The sequence below is a fragment of the Drosophila ananassae genome, chromosome XR (genome assembly GCF_017639315.1).
Source record: "Drosophila ananassae strain 14024-0371.13 chromosome XR, ASM1763931v2, whole genome shotgun sequence".
NCBI lineage: Eukaryota > Metazoa > Arthropoda > Insecta > Diptera > Drosophilidae > Drosophila > Drosophila ananassae.
This window is the reverse complement of record NC_057932.1, coordinates 15640474-15659596: the sequence shown is the minus strand read 5'-3', so window position 1 is coordinate 15659596 and position 19123 is coordinate 15640474. Positions and strand designations below refer to the sequence as shown.

The following is a 19123-nucleotide window of genomic DNA, read 5'->3' as shown; positions in this document are numbered from 1 at the left end:
TGCTTTTTTTCGATTTTCGCTGAAAAATTGATTGCCCGATTTCGGCGATCTTTGGATGCAATTCGACTAATTTTGGGCCGCTGATTCCGAAAATGTACGACGTTGCCAGATCGGGCCACAAATGGTCGAGATATTCGCTGCAGAAAGCGCGTTTCTGGCCCGATCTGGCAACGCTGCGCATTTTTGGAATCAGCGTTCCAATGTCCTTCGAACTGCATCATTACTTTTTCGATATCGAACAACTCTTTTTTCGCCCGATTTTCGAAAAAATGGAAAGGGCATGTTTTTTTCCGATTTTCGCTGAAAAATTGATTGCCCGATTTCGGCGATCTTTGGATGCATTTCGACTAATTTTGGGCCGCTGATTCCGAAAATGTACGGCGTTGCCAGTCGGGCCACAAATGGCCGAGATATTCGCTTCAGAAAGCGCATTTCTGGCCCGATCTGGCAACGCTGCGCATATTTTGAATCGGCGTTCCAATGTCCTTCGAACTGCATCATTACTTTTTCGATATCGAACAACTCATTTTCCACCCGATTTTCGAAAAAATGGAAAGGGGTTACATCATGCTTTTTTTCGATTTTCGCTGAAAAATTGATTGCCCGATTTCGGCGATCTTTGGATGCAATTCGACTAATTTTGGGCCGCTGATTCCGAAAATGTACGACGTTGCCAGATCGGGCCACAAATGGTCGAGATATTCGCTGCAGAAAGCGCGTTTCTGGCCCGATCTGGCAACGCTGCGCATTTTTGGAATCAGCGTTCCAATGTCCTTCGAACTGCATCATTACTTTTTCGATATCGAACAACTCTTTTTTCGCCCGATTTTCGAAAAAATGGAAAGGGCATGTTTTTTTCCGATTTTCGCTGAAAAATTGATTGCCCGATTTCGGCGATCTTTGGATGCATTTCGACTAATTTTGGGCCGCTGATTCCGAAAATGTACGGCGTTGCCAGATCGGGCCACAAATGGCCGAGATATTCGTTTCAGAAAGCGCATTTCTGGCCCGATCTGGCAACGCTGCGCATATTTTGAATCGGCGTTCCAATGTCCTTCGAACTGCATCATTACTTTTTCGATATCGAACAACTCATTTTCCACCCGATTTTCGAAAAAATGGAAAGGGGTTACATCATGCTTTTTTCCGATTTTCGCTGAAAAATTGATTGTCCGATTTCGGCGATCTTTGGATGCAATTCGACTAATTTTGGGCCGCTGATTCCGAAAATGTACGGCGTTGCCAGATCGGGTCACAAATGGCCGAGATATTCGCTCCAGAAAGCGCATTTCTGGCCCGATCTGGCAACGCTGCGCATTTTTTGAATCGGCGTTCCAATGTCCTTCGAACTGCATCATTACTTTTTCGATATCGAACAACTCATTTTCAACCCGATTTTCGAAAAAATGTAAAGGGGTTACATCATGTTTTTTTCCGATTTTCGCTGAAAAATTGATTGCCCGATTTCGGCGATCTTTGGATGCATTTCGACTAATTGCGAGGCGCTGATTCCGAAAATGTACGGCGTTGCCAGATCGGGCCACAAATGGTCGAGATATTCGCTGCAGAAAGCGCATTTCTGGCCCGATCTGGCAACGCTGCGCATTTTTTCAATCAGCGTTCCAATGTCCTTTGAACTGCATCATTAGTTTTTCGATATCGAACAACTCATTTTCCACCCGATTTTCGAAAAAATGGAAAGGGGTTACATCATGTTTTTTTCCGATTTTCGCTGAAAAATTGATTGCCCGATTTCGGCGATCTTTGGATGCATTTCGACTAATTTTGGGCCGCTGATTCCGAAAATGTACGGCGTTGCCAGATCGGGCCACAAATGGCCGAGATATTCGCTTCAGAAAGCGCATTTCTGGCCCGATCTGGCAACGCTGCGCATTTTTGGAATCAGCGTTCCAATGTCCTTCGAACTGCATCATTACTTTTTCGATATCGAACAACTCATTTTCCACCCGATTTTCGAAAAAATGGAAAGGGGTTATATCATGCTTTTTTCCGATTTTCGCTGAAAAATTGATTGTCCGATTTCGGCGATCTTTGGATGCAATTCGACTAATTTTGGGCCGCTGATTCCGAAAATGTACGGCGTTGCCAGATCGGGCCACAAATGGCCGAGATATTCGCTCCAGAAAGCGCATTTCTGGCCCGATCTGGCAACGCTGCGCATTTTTGGAATCAGCGTTCCAATGTCCTTCGAACTGCATCATTACTTTTTCGATATCGAACAACTCTTTTTTCGCCCGATTTTCGAAAAAATGGAAAGGGCATGTTTTTTTCCGATTTTCGCTGAAAAATTGATTGCCCGATTTCGGCGATCTTTGGATGCATTTCGACTAATTTTGGGCCGCTGATTCCGAAAATGTACGGCGTTGCCAGATCGGGTCACAAATGGCCGAGATATTCGCTCCAGAAAGCGCATTTCTGGCCCGATCTGGCAACGCTGCGCATTTTTTGAATCGGCGTTCCAATGTCCTTCGAACTGCATCATTAGTTTTTCGATATCGAACAACTCATTTTCCACCCGATTTTCGAAAAAATGGAAAGGGGTTACATCATGTTTTTTTCCGATTTTCGCTGAAAAATTGATTGCCCGATTTCGGCGATCTTTGGATGCATTTCGACTAATTTTGGGCCGCTGATTCCGAAAATGTACGACGTTGCCAGATCGGGCCACAAATGGTCGAGATATTCGCTGCAGAAAGCGCGTTTCTGGCCCGATCTGGCAACGCTGCGCATTTTTGGAATCAGCGTTCCAATGTCCTTCGAACTGCATCATTACTTTTTCGATATCGAACAACTCTTTTTTCGCCCGATTTTCGAAAAAATGGAAAGGGCATGTTTTTTTCCGATTTTCGCTGAAAAATTGATTGCCCGATTTCGGCGATCTTTGGATGCATTTCGACTAATTTTGGGCCGCTGATTCCGAAAATGTACGGCGTTGCCAGATCGGGTCACAAATGGCCGAGATATTCGCTCCAGAAAGCGCATTTCTGGCCCGATCTGGCAACGCTGCGCATTTTTTGAATCGGCGTTCCAATGTCCTTCGAACTGCATCATTACTTTTTCGATATCGAACAACTCATTTTCCACCCGATTTTCGAAAAAATGGAAAGGGGTTACATCATGCTTTTTTTCGATTTTCGCTGAAAAATTGATTGCCCGATTTCGGCGATCTTTGGATGCAATTCGACTAATTTTGGGCCGCTGATTCCGAAAATGTACGACGTTGCCAGATCGGGCCACAAATGGTCGAGATATTCGCTGCAGAAAGCGCGTTTCTGGCCCGATCTGGCAACGCTGCGCATTTTTGGAATCAGCGTTCCAATGTCCTTCGAACTGCATCATTACTTTTTCGATATCGAACAACTCTTTTTTCGCCCGATTTTCGAAAAAATGGAAAGGGCATGTTTTTTTCCGATTTTCGCTGAAAAATTGATTGCCCGATTTCGGCGATCTTTGGATGCATTTCGACTAATTTTGGGCCGCTGATTCCGAAAATGTACGGCGTTGCCAGATCGGGCCACAAATGGCCGAGATATTCGCTTCAGAAAGCGCATTTCTGGCCCGATCTGGCAACGCTGCGCATATTTTGAATCGGCGTTCCAATGTCCTTCGAACTGCATCATTACTTTTTCGATATCGAACAACTCATTTTCCACCCGATTTTCGAAAAAATGGAAAGGGGTTACATCATGCTTTTTTTCGATTTTCGCTGAAAAATTGATTGCCCGATTTCGGCGATCTTTGGATGCAATTCGACTAATTTTGGGCCGCTGATTCCGAAAATGTACGACGTTGCCAGATCGGGCCACAAATGGTCGAGATATTCGCTTCAGAAAGCGCATTTCTGGCCCGATCTGGCAACGCTGCGCATTTTTTGAATCGGCGTTCCAATGTCCTTCGAACTGCATCATTACTTTTTCGATATCGAACAACTCATTTTCCACCCGATTTTCGAAAAAATGGAAAGGGGTTACATCATGCTTTTTTTCGATTTTCGCTGAAAAATTGATTGCCCGATTTCGGCGATCTTTGGATGCAATTCGACTAATTTTGGGCCGCTGATTCCGAAAATGTACGACGTTGCCAGATCGGGCCACAAATGGTCGAGATATTCGCTGCAGAAAGCGCGTTTCTGGCCCGATCTGGCAACGCTGCGCATTTTTGGAATCAGCGTTCCAATGTCCTTCGAACTGCATCATTACTTTTTCGATATCGAACAACTCTTTTTTCGCCCGATTTTCGAAAAAATGGAAAGGGCATGTTTTTTTCCGATTTTCGCTGAAAAATTGATTGCCCGATTTCGGCGATCTTTGGATGCATTTCGACTAATTTTGGGCCGCTGATTCCGAAAATGTACGGCGTTGCCAGATCGGGCCACAAATGGCCGAGATATTCGCTTCAGAAAGCGCATTTCTGGCCCGATCTGGCAACGCTGCGCATATTTTGAATCGGCGTTCCAATGTCCTTCGAACTGCATCATTACTTTTTCGATATCGAACAACTCATTTTCCACCCGATTTTCGAAAAAATGGAAAGGGGTTACATCATGCTTTTTTTCGATTTTCGCTGAAAAATTGATTGCCCGATTTCGGCGATCTTTGGATGCAATTCGACTAATTTTGGGCCGCTGATTCCGAAAATGTACGACGTTGCCAGATCGGGCCACAAATGGTCGAGATATTCGCTGCAGAAAGCGCGTTTCTGGCCCGATCTGGCAACGCTGCGCATTTTTGGAATCAGCGTTCCAATGTCCTTCGAACTGCATCATTACTTTTTCGATATCGAACAACTCTTTTTTCGCCCGATTTTCGAAAAAATGGAAAGGGCATGTTTTTTTCCGATTTTCGCTGAAAAATTGATTGCCCGATTTCGGCGATCTTTGGATGCATTTCGACTAATTTTGGGCCGCTGATTCCGAAAATGTACGGCGTTGCCAGATCGGGCCACAAATGGCCGAGATATTCGCTTCAGAAAGCGCATTTCTGGCCCGATCTGGCAACGCTGCGCATATTTTGAATCGGCGTTCCAATGTCCTTCGAACTGCATCATTACTTTTTCGATATCGAACAACTCATTTTCCACCCGATTTTCGAAAAAATGGAAAGGGGTTACATCATGCTTTTTTCCGATTTTCGCTGAAAAATTGATTGTCCGATTTCGGCGATCTTTGGATGCAATTCGACTAATTTTGGGCCGCTGATTCCGAAAATGTACGGCGTTGCCAGATCGGGTCACAAATGGCCGAGATATTCGCTCCAGAAAGCGCATTTCTGGCCCGATCTGGCAACGCTGCGCATTTTTTGAATCGGCGTTCCAATGTCCTTCGAACTGCATCATTACTTTTTCGATATCGAACAACTCATTTTCAACCCGATTTTCGAAAAAATGTAAAGGGGTTACATCATGTTTTTTTCCGATTTTCGCTGAAAAATTGATTGCCCGATTTCGGCGATCTTTGGATGCATTTCGACTAATTGCGAGGCGCTGATTCCGAAAATGTACGGCGTTGCCAGATCGGGCCACAAATGGTCGAGATATTCGCTGCAGAAAGCGCATTTCTGGCCCGATCTGGCAACGCTGCGCATTTTTTCAATCAGCGTTCCAATGTCCTTTGAACTGCATCATTAGTTTTTCGATATCGAACAACTCATTTTCCACCCGATTTTCGAAAAAATGGAAAGGGGTTACATCATGTTTTTTTCCGATTTTCGCTGAAAAATTGATTGCCCGATTTCGGCGATCTTTGGATGCATTTCGACTAATTTTGGGCCGCTGATTCCGAAAATGTACGGCGTTGCCAGATCGGGCCACAAATGGCCGAGATATTCGCTTCAGAAAGCGCATTTCTGGCCCGATCTGGCAACGCTGCGCATTTTTGGAATCAGCGTTCCAATGTCCTTCGAACTGCATCATTACTTTTTCGATATCGAACAACTCATTTTCCACCCGATTTTCGAAAAAATGGAAAGGGGTTATATCATGCTTTTTTCCGATTTTCGCTGAAAAATTGATTGTCCGATTTCGGCGATCTTTGGATGCAATTCGACTAATTTTGGGCCGCTGATTCCGAAAATGTACGGCGTTGCCAGATCGGGCCACAAATGGCCGAGATATTCGCTCCAGAAAGCGCATTTCTGGCCCGATCTGGCAACGCTGCGCATTTTTGGAATCAGCGTTCCAATGTCCTTCGAACTGCATCATTACTTTTTCGATATCGAACAACTCTTTTTTCGCCCGATTTTCGAAAAAATGGAAAGGGCATGTTTTTTTCCGATTTTCGCTGAAAAATTGATTGCCCGATTTCGGCGATCTTTGGATGCATTTCGACTAATTTTGGGCCGCTGATTCCGAAAATGTACGGCGTTGCCAGATCGGGTCACAAATGGCCGAGATATTCGCTCCAGAAAGCGCATTTCTGGCCCGATCTGGCAACGCTGCGCATTTTTTGAATCGGCGTTCCAATGTCCTTCGAACTGCATCATTACTTTTTCGATATCGAACAACTCATTTTCCACCCGATTTTCGAAAAAATGGAAAGGGGTTACATCATGCTTTTTTTCGATTTTCGCTGAAAAATTGATTGCCCGATTTCGGCGATCTTTGGATGCAATTCGACTAATTTTGGGCCGCTGATTCCGAAAATGTACGACGTTGCCAGATCGGGCCACAAATGGTCGAGATATTCGCTGCAGAAAGCGCGTTTCTGGCCCGATCTGGCAACGCTGCGCATTTTTGGAATCAGCGTTCCAATGTCCTTCGAACTGCATCATTACTTTTTCGATATCGAACAACTCTTTTTTCGCCCGATTTTCGAAAAAATGGAAAGGGCATGTTTTTTTCCGATTTTCGCTGAAAAATTGATTGCCCGATTTCGGCGATCTTTGGATGCATTTCGACTAATTTTGGGCCGCTGATTCCGAAAATGTACGGCGTTGCCAGATCGGGCCACAAATGGCCGAGATATTCGCTTCAGAAAGCGCATTTCTGGCCCGATCTGGCAACGCTGCGCATATTTTGAATCGGCGTTCCAATGTCCTTCGAACTGCATCATTACTTTTTCGATATCGAACAACTCATTTTCCACCCGATTTTCGAAAAAATGGAAAGGGGTTACATCATGCTTTTTTTCGATTTTCGCTGAAAAATTGATTGCCCGATTTCGGCGATCTTTGGATGCAATTCGACTAATTTTGGGCCGCTGATTCCGAAAATGTACGACGTTGCCAGATCGGGCCACAAATGGTCGAGATATTCGCTTCAGAAAGCGCATTTCTGGCCCGATCTGGCAACGCTGCGCATTTTTTGAATCGGCGTTCCAATGTCCTTCGAACTGCATCATTACTTTTTCGATATCGAACAACTCATTTTCCACCCGATTTTCGAAAAAATGGAAAGGGGTTACATCATGCTTTTTTTCGATTTTCGCTGAAAAATTGATTGCCCGATTTCGGCGATCTTTGGATGCAATTCGACTAATTTTGGGCCGCTGATTCCGAAAATGTACGACGTTGCCAGATCGGGCCACAAATGGTCGAGATATTCGCTGCAGAAAGCGCGTTTCTGGCCCGATCTGGCAACGCTGCGCATTTTTGGAATCAGCGTTCCAATGTCCTTCGAACTGCATCATTACTTTTTCGATATCGAACAACTCTTTTTTCGCCCGATTTTCGAAAAAATGGAAAGGGCATGTTTTTTTCCGATTTTCGCTGAAAAATTGATTGCCCGATTTCGGCGATCTTTGGATGCATTTCGACTAATTTTGGGCCGCTGATTCCGAAAATGTACGGCGTTGCCAGATCGGGCCACAAATGGCCGAGATATTCGCTTCAGAAAGCGCATTTCTGGCCCGATCTGGCAACGCTGCGCATATTTTGAATCGGCGTTCCAATGTCCTTCGAACTGCATCATTACTTTTTCGATATCGAACAACTCATTTTCCACCCGATTTTCGAAAAAATGGAAAGGGGTTACATCATGCTTTTTTTCGATTTTCGCTGAAAAATTGATTGCCCGATTTCGGCGATCTTTGGATGCAATTCGACTAATTTTGGGCCGCTGATTCCGAAAATGTACGACGTTGCCAGATCGGGCCACAAATGGTCGAGATATTCGCTGCAGAAAGCGCGTTTCTGGCCCGATCTGGCAACGCTGCGCATTTTTGGAATCAGCGTTCCAATGTCCTTCGAACTGCATCATTACTTTTTCGATATCGAACAACTCTTTTTTCGCCCGATTTTCGAAAAAATGGAAAGGGCATGTTTTTTTCCGATTTTCGCTGAAAAATTGATTGCCCGATTTCGGCGATCTTTGGATGCATTTCGACTAATTTTGGGCCGCTGATTCCGAAAATGTACGGCGTTGCCAGATCGGGCCACAAATGGCCGAGATATTCGCTTCAGAAAGCGCATTTCTGGCCCGATCTGGCAACGCTGCGCATATTTTGAATCGGCGTTCCAATGTCCTTCGAACTGCATCATTACTTTTTCGATATCGAACAACTCATTTTCCACCCGATTTTCGAAAAAATGGAAAGGGGTTACATCATGCTTTTTTCCGATTTTCGCTGAAAAATTGATTGTCCGATTTCGGCGATCTTTGGATGCAATTCGACTAATTTTGGGCCGCTGATTCCGAAAATGTACGGCGTTGCCAGATCGGGTCACAAATGGCCGAGATATTCGCTCCAGAAAGCGCATTTCTGGCCCGATCTGGCAACGCTGCGCATTTTTTGAATCGGCGTTCCAATGTCCTTCGAACTGCATCATTACTTTTTCGATATCGAACAACTCATTTTCAACCCGATTTTCGAAAAAATGTAAAGGGGTTACATCATGTTTTTTTCCGATTTTCGCTGAAAAATTGATTGCCCGATTTCGGCGATCTTTGGATGCATTTCGACTAATTGCGAGGCGCTGATTCCGAAAATGTACGGCGTTGCCAGATCGGGCCACAAATGGTCGAGATATTCGCTGCAGAAAGCGCATTTCTGGCCCGATCTGGCAACGCTGCGCATTTTTTCAATCAGCGTTCCAATGTCCTTTGAACTGCATCATTAGTTTTTCGATATCGAACAACTCATTTTCCACCCGATTTTCGAAAAAATGGAAAGGGGTTACATCATGTTTTTTTCCGATTTTCGCTGAAAAATTGATTGCCCGATTTCGGCGATCTTTGGATGCATTTCGACTAATTTTGGGCCGCTGATTCCGAAAATGTACGGCGTTGCCAGATCGGGCCACAAATGGCCGAGATATTCGCTTCAGAAAGCGCATTTCTGGCCCGATCTGGCAACGCTGCGCATTTTTGGAATCAGCGTTCCAATGTCCTTCGAACTGCATCATTACTTTTTCGATATCGAACAACTCATTTTCCACCCGATTTTCGAAAAAATGGAAAGGGGTTATATCATGCTTTTTTCCGATTTTCGCTGAAAAATTGATTGTCCGATTTCGGCGATCTTTGGATGCAATTCGACTAATTTTGGGCCGCTGATTCCGAAAATGTACGGCGTTGCCAGATCGGGCCACAAATGGCCGAGATATTCGCTCCAGAAAGCGCATTTCTGGCCCGATCTGGCAACGCTGCGCATTTTTGGAATCAGCGTTCCAATGTCCTTCGAACTGCATCATTACTTTTTCGATATCGAACAACTCATTTTCCACCCGATTTTCGAAAAAATGGAAAGGGGTTACATCATGCTTTTTTCCGATTTTCGCTGAAAAATTGATTGTCCGATTTCGGCGATCTTTGGATGCAATTCGACTAATTTTGGGCCGCTGATTCCGAAAATGTACGGCGTTGCCAGATCGGGCCACAAATGGCCGAGATATTCGCTCCAGAAAGCGCATTTCTGGCCCGATCTGGCAACGCTGCGCATTTTTGGAATCAGCGTTCCAATGTCCTTCGAACTGCATCATTACTTTTTCGATATCGAACAACTCATTTTCCACCCGATTTTCGAAAAAATGGAAAGGGGTTACATCATGTTTTTTTCCGATTTTCGCTGAAAAATTGATTGTCCGATTTCGGCGATCTTTGGATGCAATTCGACTAATTTTGGGCCGCTGATTCCGAAAATGTACGGCGTTGCCAGATCGGGCCACAAACGGCCGAGATACAGGCTCTAGAAACTCCATTTCTGGCCCGATCTGGCAACGCTGTGCGTTTCTGCAATCAGGACTCACATGCCCTTCGAACTGCATCATTAGTTTTTCGATATCGAACAACTCATTTTTCACCCGATTTTCGAAAAAATGGAAAGGGGTTACATCATGTTTTTTTCCGATTTTCGCTGAAAAATTGATTGCCCGATTTCGGCGATCTTTGGATGCATTTCGACTAATTTTGGGCCGCTGATTCCGAAAATGTACGGCGTTGCCAGATCGGGCCACAAATGGCCGAGATATTCGCTTCAGAAAGCGCATTTCTGGCCCGATCTGGCAACGCTGCGCATTTTTGGAATCAGCGTTCCAATGTCCTTCGAACTGCATCATTACTTTTTCGATATCGAACAACTCATTTTCCACCCGATTTTCGAAAAAATGGAAAGGGGTTACATCATGTTTTTTTCCGATTTTCGCTGAAAAATTGATTGCCCGATTTCGGCGATCTTTGGATGCATTTCGACTAATTTTGGGCCGCTGATTCCGAAAATGTACGGCGTTGCCAGATCGGGCCACAAATGGCCGAGATATTCGCTTCAGAAAGCGCATTTCTGGCCCGATCTGGCAACGCTGCGCATTTTTGGAATCAGCGTTCCAATGTCCTTCGAACTGCATCATTACTTTTTCGACATCGAACAACTAATTTTCCACCCGATTTTCGAAAAAATGGAAAGGGGTTACATCATGTTTTTTTCCGATTTTCGCTGAAAAATTAATTGCCCGATTTCGGCGATCTTTGGATGCATTTCGACTAATTTTGGACCGCTGATTCCGAAAATGTACGGCGTTGCCAGATCGGGCCACAAATGGCCGAGATATTCGCTTCAGAAAGCGCATTTCTGGCCCGATCTGGCAACGCTGCGCATTTTTTCAATCAGCGTTCCAATGTCCTTCGAACTGCATCATTACTTTTTCGATATCGAACAACTCATTTTCCACCCGATTTTCGAAAAAATGGAAAGGGGTTACATCATGCTTTTTTCGATTTTCGCTGAAAAATTGATTGCCCGATTTCGGCGATCTTTGGATGCAATTCGACTAATTTTGGGCCGCTGATTCCGAAAATGTACGGCGTTGCCAGATCGGGCCACAAATGGCCGAGATATTCGCTGCAGAAAGCGCATTTCTGGCCCGATCTGGCAACGCTGCGCATTTTTTGAATCGGCGTTCCAATGTCCTTCGAACTGCATCATTACTTTTTCGATATCGAACAACTCATTTTCCACCCGATTTTCGAAAAAATGGAAAGGGGTTACATCATGCTTTTTTTCGATTTTCGCTGAAAAATTGATTGCCCGATTTCGGCGATCTTTGGATGCAATTCGACTAATTTTGGGCCGCTGATTCCGAAAATGTACGACGTTGCCAGATCGGGCCACAAATGGTCGAGATATTCGCTGCAGAAAGCGCGTTTCTGGCCCGATCTGGCAACGCTGCGCATTTTTGGAATCAGCGTTCCAATGTCCTTCGAACTGCATCATTACTTTTTCGATATCGAACAACTCTTTTTTCGCCCGATTTTCGAAAAAATGGAAAGGGGTTACATCATGCTTTTTTTCGATTTTCGCTGAAAAATTGATTTCCCGATTTCGGCGATCTTTGGATGCAATTCGACTAATTTTGGGTCGCTGATTCCGAAAATGTACGGCGTTACCAGATCGGGCCACAAATGGCCGAGATATTCGCTCGGCAACGCTGCGCATTTTTTGAATTTGGCGTTGCCAGATCGACGTAAAGGCCGCCCTTTTTGAGCCTCTTATCTAGGCCCGAATGTTGAATAAAACACACAAAATGTTCTCATTTATTGCATACCCTACAAGTGATAAACTATAATAGACTTTAACTATAGACCGGATTCTGGAACTACAGGTCCAAAGGCTTCAAGCGACGACGAATAGCTGAAGGTTCTCCATGGTTGGGAAATGTTCTTGCAGCGTTGGTTGGTTTATGCAGCTCGTTCACCTGGTGAATAAGCCTCATATTAGCTCCAAGCTATATATTTTTTTTTCTTTGTTAGAGATATTTACCCATGTGAAATTACTGTGTAGAACACACCTCAGGGAGTGTCGTGCCAGGGTGCATATGATGTTGCAAATGTATCTTCAAAGCAGGCTGCTGCAACAAGTTTCGGCAACAAATGTTTCTGCAACAAGTGTTGATCAGCACATGTTTTTGTTCAACACTAGTGATCTGAAGCTTTCCAACACATTCATTTTAATGCTTTGCAACACTATTGCAAAACACAGATTGAACTCCAGAAGCCATGTTCGGGTACGACCTGTTACCATGATCGTCGTTTGCCATAAACTAGATGGTACATTGAAAAATATTGATCTGGAGCACGGCCCAATCCAGAATGACTTTGAACTTCTGGCCAGAACTTTTATCATGAGGCATATCCTGGTTGAAAGCAGAAAAAGTAAACATAATTCGGCAATATAGAATCCTATTCCCATCAAGACTTACATAGCTTTCCAATCATAGTTGTCAACGATGATTTTTGCACCACGACAGCAGCGCGATCAGAATCTATCAAAGTAGTCCTAGTGTTTCTTCAGGCACCTCACATGCGGCTGTCTGTTGCGTAGGATTCGTTGCGCTTCCTTGTTAACACGTCAGAGACACCAGTTCCTAGATTTTGATTACCTGTTGGCTAAGAATTCGTATCTTAATCTTAGAAAATAACTTGCAGCGAATAAACTGCATGATTTCTGAGCAGACCTAGTTATGGTACACACCTTTGCGTGAGTTAGTGGTGGAAAATTACCAATAATTTCCGTAGATCGATAGTTCGATGTTTTCAAGAAGAGAATCATCGATATATCTTAAATGTTTTTTTCCATCTCTAGTGTGCTTTGCATGACTTGATTGTAAACAATAACTAAATTAATCATTTTAAGGGCCGTAAATTATCCAATTCAAGCCGGATTATGGAATTCCAGAAGCCATGTATGGTTGTGTTTTGTTACCACCATCTTTAGTTAACACAAAGTAGATTGAATACTGAAACGATGTAAACAGAAATTCTTCATCCCTCTGATCACGTCGAAAGATCCTGGTTGGAAGCATAAATGGTGAATACTAAAATTCATCAATAAGTAAATCTATTTTCAGCAATACTTACACAACTTTCCAGACATCGTGGTAGAGATTTTTGAACCACAACTCATCGAAAGGCTGCTACTGCCGCGGCTGTGGCAATAGTCCTAGTGGTTCTCCAGTCCCATCGCAAGCCGGGAGCCTGGCGACTAAGCCAGTATCGTAGGATTCCATGCGCTTCCATGTCAGTACGTCGAAGGGATCATTGCCATGATTACCTGCAGAGAATTCTCGTCTTAATCTTGGAAAAGCTCGTATTGTCGTCTCCTAGTACGTACATGGCGTGTGTTGGAAAGCGAGTAAAGTGTGCTGAGTGTGCAGCCCTAGTGATCTTACGCTTTCCAACACTATTATGTTTAGCAACATTAGCTTCGCAACATACAATGGCTTAAATGTCAATTAAAAAGGACCGAAAATAAACCAATTCCAGCTGGATTATGAAGTTGGAGAATTCAGATTTTAATTGATAATAATACAAGTAAAAAAACTGAAATTACGAATGTATAAGAATTCCCGATGGGGAGATTACTATATAGTTTCATATTGGCTTAAATTTTGTAAAAACTAGTCCCGATTCAGGAAACTCCATTCTTAATCATGATCCTACTGGAATTGGTCAAGATATGGGCATACTTAGCTTGCTTTGGGGTAAAAAAACAGGTGGGTTTGGTTTATACTCACTCTAAACACCATTCATTCTGAAGTACTTCATCCAAAACGAAAGAAGAATTATCTGTGATAATTCATCCATTTTCAGTTACTCTTAACTGTTCAATATTTGGTTAGCCTCCAACCAGCTGGCCATGTAATCCATTATCTTTGAATGCGTATCTGGAAAGTGTCTGGTTGTAATCGAAAAGGAACTGCAGACTCGCCCAGAAGGATGCAGGAACTACGTGAGAAGTCGCGAGGATCCCGGTGGCCGCGAAGAAGCCTGGCAAATGTTGAGCCTTTATTGCCTGTGAAATTAGTATTTATGAGTGGAGCGGAAGTCGAATAGGCGTCCTGGGAGGCCGGGAGACGGTGGCCCGGATATTAGACATGATTAAGGCACCTGAAACATTTGCAATAAAATTGAATTATGACTTTTAATATTGGCAAAACAAACAAAAAAATGAAAGAGGAAAATATAGAGAAGGAAAAAGGAAACATGATAAAATAAAACAGCCACCACCAATCGCTGGAAATTCGCAGAAATTGTATGAAAGTGAGTTGGGGGAGTGAGGTCTGTGCCATCTCAAAAAGGGGCTTGTTGCCAATTACAATTTACTTTAATGGCCAAGGCTAATGTCTCGAAAGCCGGGGGGTAGCGAACAGTAACTGGCCGGACCTGTTCCCAGCCGGGCCATGTGGCAATTAATTTGCATTTTCAAATTGCAAAACGGTCCGCCAGTGCCTGGCGCCTGGCCCGTTCCTCTACCCGTTCCTGTCCCAAAATCGAACAGATTGCAATAATTACAAGGACACACAGTCCACAGCCCGAAGGATGAGGGACTCACGGCAAGGGTTAACGGGGCAATCAACTGGGACGCGGAACGCCATGCAGCTTGCATTCCTAATGAACTCAAGGGGTTATGGCAACAAATTAATGAAAATAAATTGTTATTTTCCCGGCTACCCAGCGGCTAAGTATCCTTGCGGCGAAAAAAAAGACAAAAACGCGGAATACCTAAAAATTTCATTCTCGATTCCCGAAAATTTAAATAAATCAAACCACAAGCCGATTAATAGGGGTGAGATATGGATCCGCGGGGGTGGTGGTTTCGGACGGACAGGCCAAGTAATTTCCATAATTAATTTCTTTGCACTTTTTTCTATTTTCTCTTTTTTTCTTTTGTTGGCGTGGCGCATTTTTTCGTTTTCCTTCAAAGGGTCCCATCATTAATAATCAATTTTTTTATCCATGTGGAAAAAAATGTGAAGCATCAAGAAGAATAAATAGGAAAAAAATTAAAAGAAACACCACCAAATAAAATCTCAAGAGTCGGCAGGAAGTGAACATCAAAACTGGAAAAAAATTGGAGGACTGGTACAAATTTCTATACACTTTCGATTAATTTTTACTTTCTAGATAATAATAAAAGAAAAATGGGTTAAGATCAACTAATAAATTCAATAAGATTTTAATATAATTGGATTTTGGCGCCATTTCACAAAAATATCAGATTTTAGATTTTGTTTTATACTTTCTGTTATGGTTTTCGTCACCAATATTTGGTTTTAAGTTAATTAATACATATTTAGTTCTTTAAACATTTTTAAAAATATGTCCTAATTAGAATTCGTATTCCAAAACTATCAGGAAAATATTCTAAGATTAATTTAATCAAGGTCTACCATTTTCAGTTCAAATTTAATTGTTTTCGTCACCTATTTTGAAACCAAAGTTTGATTTAAAAAATATATTAATAATATCCGAGATACTTGTTTCATTATATTTATGATCGTTTGAATTACAAGTATTATATCTCAATATCTATCAATTATATCCAAAATCTATCACTAGATATACGTAAAAGATTCTAAAAGCGTTTCGAAACCTACTAACCCCCTCGGTTAGGGCATTTAAAATTTAAAAAAATCTCTAGGAAAAAAAATATAAATCCCCAGTTACCAGTTATAGATCATTCCTTATCGAAAACCATCATTGGGTGGTTTACACTCCAAACCAAAAGCTATCCAAAGTCTGTAGTCGCTTTCGTAGCCCATTTGTTTCAAGGCGGGGCGTCAAGAAATCACGCTTTAATTAACCGCAATTATATGCGGAGTCGCTCTTGCGGCCACTCCCCCCTTGAACCAAAAAATGTGGAGAAATTATAACCTAAGACCCCTGAAGGCCCGTACTTATCCGGCCAAGATGGGACGGCAGTCAATAAACCAAATGGCCAGCCGGCCCACCGGGCCGCCGGCGTCGTTGGCGGCTAAAAAAATCAAGTCAAATTACGTGCTTATGAACGGGAAAATGTCGAAATGATTTACCGTGCATAATCGCCACGGATCCCGCCCTTTTCCAGCCTTATTTTTTTTTTTTTTTCTGCCTTCTTGGCCACATCTTGAGTAAACCAGACCAAGCCAAGCCAAGCCGACAAAAAAAAACCAAAAAGGACGAATTAAAAGTAAAATACTGGAGGAGGTGGAGAAAAAAAAATTAAAATTTCATTTGGGCAAGGACATGGTCCAGGAGGGGGTTTATTTGGCTTGGCTTTGCTTTGCTTTTCTTTTGCTTTTTCCGCTTTTCCAGGCCGCTTTTCCTGCCCCAGCCACGCCTTTATTTGTTTGCTTGTTTCGGCTGTCTGTCTGTTTTCTTGCTTGGTTTCATTGTTGTTTGTTGTTTGTTTGTTTGTTTACTTAATACCCCTCAGCTGCGGATACCCAGGACCAAGGGTCCTTTGGCCAAATCCAAATGAAAACAATTCCTTGTCCTTTTCCTGATTTCATTGATGTAAATTTAATTTATTGCTATTTGCCTTGGCTGACCCGCGTAATTTATTTGCCATGATTTAGGGCCATAGATATAGGTTGTTTTCAAGGATCTTATTTTTTTAGGATATATAGGGGGATATATAGAAGGAATTATAAGGTCTAGAGCTTAAATTAAATTATATATTTTAAGCTGAAATTTAAGATAGGTATAGTTGTGCCATTATGACTATAAATTTGTATTAATAGTGCCTCTTAGATAAACTTAATATAGAAATAATATAGAAATATATGATATATTTTAATTTTAAGATATGAATTTAAGATATGTATGTATTTAGAGTTGTATTTTTCTGAAATATAGTTCATATCAGTATATTTTGATTAATATTATTATTAATTAGTATTAATAGAACCTGCTACATGGGGTTAGGACCTTTAGTTCCATAAAATTTCTTAGGATTATAATCCTGAAAGAAAATAAATTGTGACTAGACAACATATTAGCTTCCTTAAGCTGGAAATAAATCGCGGTGAAGAGCTTAAGAGCTGGAAGGTGGAGGAGATCACCCACCACCACCCCACCTGCCAGGTGATTAATGCGTCTCGCCCCCTCTCTTTCCACCTCTATATACCCGTTCCCCTCCCTCTCTCTCTCTCTTCTCACTGCTGTCATCAGGTGCATTTAATTGCGCGAATTCCGCGAGCTCCACTAATTGGCCCCTAACACATGGCCAACAGCGGTTTTGGCCATAAATTAATAAATTTCAAGTCGAATTGTCTCAGGCGGGCGGCCAGGACTCTGGCTCATTAATGTGACTTTGGCTCATTACAATAATTATGGTTAATTTATGACGTCATTAATTTAAAGTATACATGTGTGGCACGTTGGTTGTTGAGGGGGTTGAGGGTTGGGGGATTGTGGCAGCAATTAGAAAGGGTACAGCCTGAAAGGGGTACTCCAGTGACCAGGGATAGTTCACTCTAGGATATCCCAGAATCAGAATCAGAATCAGAATCAGGACATAAGGAAAGACATAAACAAGTCATTATTAAGTTAATTTCCGGTTTTTGTTGAAATGCCAACTTTTAGACTTTTCTGCTTGGTTTGGACTTTCAGTCTCTGGCTCATCATCATGAAAATTTATCAAAATATGGAAATCACAGACAGACAGTTACACACACACACTTAAGCAGAAAAGGATATGAAGGGTCTTAATTAGCTTTGGCGTGTGAATTGTTTAACATTTTTGGGACCACACGGCGTATACACGATGCTTTTTATGATTTTCACACTTCTGCCAAACGGCAGCCGTACGAAAATTTAATTACCAGACAATGTTGGTGGCTCAAGTGATGGCTAAGAGTGACGAAGAGTGAGGGGGGAGTGAAGGGGGGAAAAGGACACTGAGGGGTCGACCACTTGGCGTGCAAATTACGCATGTAACAGCAGCCCAGCCACTTGATTGGTGCTTTCAAGGGTCACACTCGTTCTCGCCTCGTTTCGTTTTGGCTTGAGAGGCGGAGGGGAAGGAGGCGGTGTGGGCGGTGGGTGTGGCAGAGGGGCGGCCGAGGGCGGAGGGTGTGGCACTTGAAATTCACCCAAACAGGCCAAGAATGTTGAACGCCTGCCTGCCGGTGGAGTTGGCTAATAAAGTACATACATTTTCTAAAGATTTTGGCTTGAGCGCTTAATTTATTAAATATTTGTATTTAAAATTTGTAACAGAATCTTTGAATATAAAAATTCAATAACTAATAAACCGCTTTTAAGTTTAAAATATATTTTATTTAAATTTTAAAGAATGTGTCTGAACATAATAATTTTTTGAAAAGTGAGACTTAAGAAGTGGTTTCTCTTCAGATCTTAAGAATTTATGATTTAAAAGTAAGATTATTTATGTTATTTAAATAAAAAATAAACCAGAATCTAAGCTAGGCCTAATTTTTTTTAGGATTTTGTAGAGATAACAGGGTATTCTTATGAAAATTATCTTGAATTCTATTTCAAAGACTATAGAGTTAAGGTCTCTGGGCATCAGTTATAAGACATTATAAGTCATCAGGGTATTCAGAATCCCAGGTAATATGCTCCCAAAAAACCATCTACCTTGTATATATTACCTTTTTCCGGATCTCAACGTCCTGTCAGATGCACTGAATGCGGTGGCTCTGAATGTAATTGTGAATGCCTCAAATACGAATGGAAATATGTACAAATATTCATACGCGGGCCACATTTGCGGTCGTCGCATTAACAAAACTCATTATGGTGTTGCCACCAAACACCGCCCAACAACCACTGCTACCACCACCCCCTCCTTCCTGCTGGCATGCCACGGATGTGGTTGTGTTCAGAGGCGCCGTGTGGCAAAAAAAGGGGCGATTTTACACCTTTCTGCGCCTTTGTCAACATTTTAATG

General features: G+C 42.6%; 2 long non-coding RNA genes across 2 annotated transcripts; one reads left to right on the top strand and one right to left on the bottom strand.

Moving 5' to 3' along the window:
• Positions 1 to 11952: 11952 nt before the first annotated feature.
• On the bottom strand, positions 11953 to 13597 carry LOC26515389. Its single transcript, XR_006507760.1, has 6 exons — positions 13559 to 13597; positions 13306 to 13498; positions 12920 to 13236; positions 12648 to 12834; positions 12209 to 12581; positions 11953 to 12143 (listed from the first exon to the last, which is right to left on the bottom strand). It is a non-coding gene; the product is annotated as an uncharacterized LOC26515389 (long non-coding RNA).
• LOC116655065 lies at positions 13135 to 14587 on the top strand. The gene is made up of 3 exons (XR_004310216.2): positions 13135 to 13255; positions 13318 to 13550; positions 14038 to 14587. It is a non-coding gene; the product is annotated as an uncharacterized LOC116655065 (long non-coding RNA).
• The last annotated feature ends 4536 nt before the right edge of the window (positions 14588 to 19123 follow it).